Here is a 3,526-nt window from a genome sequence, read left to right as displayed (position 1 = left end):
GCAGGCGTCGTGGGGGGGGGGCGCAGGCGGTGGGGTGCGAAAATGGAAGGGGGTGGTGCTGTGGTTGGCGCGGGGTGGGGGGAAGGTCGGGGGGCGCACGATGGGGAGGGAAGGGTGGGGGACTGTTGAAATGAACTGAGAGGGGGGAGGAGGGCGGCGCGAGGGTGGGGAGGGGTTGCGGGGGGTGGGGGAGGAGGGCGGCGTGAGGGCGCGAGGGTGGGGGAGGAGGGCGGTGCGAGGGTGGGGGAGGGGGCAGGGGTGGTGGGAGAGTGGGGGTGGTGGGTTAGGGTTAGTGTTAGTGTTAGGGTTTAATGTTAGGGTTAGGATTAGGGGTTAGGATTAGGGTTAAGATTAGGGGATTAATTAGGGTTAAAGTAGAAAATTAGGGTTAATGACTAACGGCGGTTAACGCCGTTAGTCATTAAGGGCATTTAAGGGTATCCCGTGTATTAGTTTGAAACTTAGGGGTACCTTGTGAATTTTAAAAACTTGGAGGGTACCAGGTGAATTTTTTGAAAACTCGGGGGTACTTGGTGAAAAAACTGTTAAGTTTAATGTGAAGATTTCGAGGGTTCCAAATATTAGTGTGTCTACGAGAAATATGTTAACGTTCGTGCTTTGAACAATCTAAATGTGTGTATTGTGAATGGCGAAGTGATCAAAGGAAGAGCTAAAGTGGATGATGATGAATGTGATGATAAGGATGAGGAAGAAATCGAACTTGAAGTTGAGAAGGAAAAAGAAAAAGATCAAAAGAAAATCGAAAAAATAGAAAAAGAAAAAGAAAAGAAAAATGAAAAATTGGTAAAAGAAAAACAAAAAGCAAAAGATAAGGGGAAGAAGGTGGTTGAAAGGAAAGAGTTGGTGAAACCGGTTGGGAGAGTTACTCGAACTAGTCAAAGAGTTCGAAACTTGAAAGTGCTAAACTTTCTTTCACGTGATGAGGAAGAAAGTGTTGATGATGATGAAGTGAGTGTGATTGCTAAAGAAGTTTATGATGCTTGCATTCCTCCTTTTAGAGAATAGTCTCTTGTTCCTATAGATACCATGCCTCGTACTACTTCATCACCACCAAAAGCTGCATCTCCACCTCCTTATGCACCACAAAGTACTCCTATCCCTCTTTCTACCAAATCACCTCCATCTCCTGTTCCCAAAGAAAAAAAAAACCAGCTGTTGTTCCCATCCCAAAGGAATAATCTGTTGTTCCTGATCTTAAGGAACAATCTGCCACCCAAAACCCTCCAAATACTTCTCCTTCTTCATCTCAAAACTCTACCATTGGTGCTACCTATACCGTAGCTCATGCTAGAAGGTTGGATTACTTGTTTACTTTGATAATGGGTCACTCGGAAGCTATGATGGAATTTGCAAATGAAGCTAAGAGAGTGAATGTGTTAGTGCAAGGGTTGATGAGAAAGGTTGACAAGGCTATGGATGGTCAAAAGGTGATCATGGAACAACTTGGTGATATGACCACATCTCTCCAAACGATGAACTCGAGATTGATGAAGTTGGAGGATGTTGTGCTCAAGCTTGATCAAACCGTTGCCGGAAATCATAAGGAAGTGATGACCAAATTTGACGATGTGGTAGAAGAAGTGGTCGAACAACCTTCCTCTCCTAAGCCTTAAAACTCTATTCTTAGTTTCGTTTTTTTTGTGGGAACATAACTTTTTATATTTTGTCTTTTCTTTTTTTCTTTCTTAAGCATGCTGCAATAGAACTATGTTAATTTGATAATTCTATGTTCAATCTTAGCTTTTTGCATGTGTGCGTCTCTTGAATGACTAATATTCTTGGATTGTGGTTTTGAGAGTTGAATGCTTTATTTACTTATACTAACCAAATTGCTTCTCACAAGTTTGGTGGTGTGATGTGTTTTGGTAGATAATTTCCTCTTTTTGCAATTGTGGACTAATGTTTTTGAAGATGCTAAAGGGGGAAAGAGAAAGGCAATCAGAGTTTTTAATCAACTTATTTTTAAAGAGATTTTCGTTTTAAATATAAAAATAATTTTCGTCTTTAATCAACTTATTTTTAAAGAGATTTTCCTAAAATCTAGATAAAGTAAATATTTTATTTACTCCCCAAAAATCTGTTATCACGCCTAAGCTACTGCTACACGTTTGTAGTTAGTGGTTAGTGGGCTTAGTTAGTTATTTCCCAAGTTTTAATTAATTTAAATAGTTTAATTATTTCCCAAGTATCTAAAACCACGTAATACTCACTGCTTCTTAGTTTTAAGTTAAGTAGTGGAGGAAGTGGATTAATTACTTATCAAGGAATATTTTAAATAAACTAATTAATTAATTAGAGTCATGGACATCATGGGATAATGGATTAAGTAGTCGATAAGTTTATGTCTTGTCTGAATTGCCTATAAATAGGCGCCTAAACCTTAGAACAAATTGTGTCTGACTTAGCTAAATATTCTTAGTTGTCTAAAAGTGTCAGTGCCTTTCCTAAGAGAATTCATACTTACTTTATTCGAGTTATTACTCTTTCATTGTCTTACAAATTGTAATTTTGAGTTAAGGGTTTGAGTGAACTCTTGTAAGTGTGAGAAGCTTTGAATGAAGCAAGAGGAAGAGAAAGAGAAAGTAACTTCTAGTGAAGTTTAAGAGGAACGACAGTTGTGGGAACTGTCGTTGGGAACTTGAGTTTAGTAACTTAAGTTGTGGCTCGAGAGAAAAGTAATAGGATTGTGAACAGAGTTGTTTTGGCCTATTATAGTGGAAAGTTGTGTTAAAATCCCTTGTGGTCGAGGTTGTTTCTTCCTACTGGGCCTAGGAAGTTTTTCCTCGCTAAAATCTCTCGTGTTCCCATTGTTTGTTTCCCAAGTTTACTTTTAATTCCGCAAAAAATATAGCTTATTCTCTCACTATAATTCACCCTCCCTCTTATAGTGCTCATATTATACAACATCTATGATTATACAATTTGTGCATTGAAGAAATAAAATTTCATATTTAATTATTATGTTTAAATTGGATTTTAAGTACCAAAGCATGAATTTTTATGATGTTAAAGATTGAAAAATTATAGTAGTATGTTAAACTATGAAATTGATTATACTTATAAGTTTAAGCATGTTTAAGTATGTTTAAAGTAAGTTTTAATAAATTATATATTGCTGAAATTTCAAAAAGATTGTTATTAATGGAGTTTTATGGATTTTAATGACTAGTATGGTAAAACTATGCTAGGAGATATTAGTGATTAAAGTTTTAATGATGAAAACAACTTTTAAATATTTTTAAAGGGGATTTAAAGTAAAAGTTTCTGTAATTTATTTGAAGTATTGATTATAAATTTTATTGGTTGTTTTAGTCGGAGAGTTCTCTCTAGGCGACTTCTAAAGTTGATAAAGTGACCTATCAATTTATCTACACAAAGTACGTACATATCTATGTGTTGTTTGATGTAGTATCATGATTTTTAGGAAGGAAAGTTATGTAGTATCATGTATAGGAACTTTGTGAGTTCACATATGATTGCTATTGTGTTGGATTTTACATGTTTT

Source organism: Beta vulgaris, chromosome 4 (assembly GCF_026745355.1).
Source record: "Beta vulgaris subsp. vulgaris cultivar EL10 chromosome 4, EL10.2, whole genome shotgun sequence".
NCBI lineage: Eukaryota > Viridiplantae > Streptophyta > Magnoliopsida > Caryophyllales > Amaranthaceae > Beta > Beta vulgaris.
Note: the sequence above shows the minus strand (reverse complement) of the source record.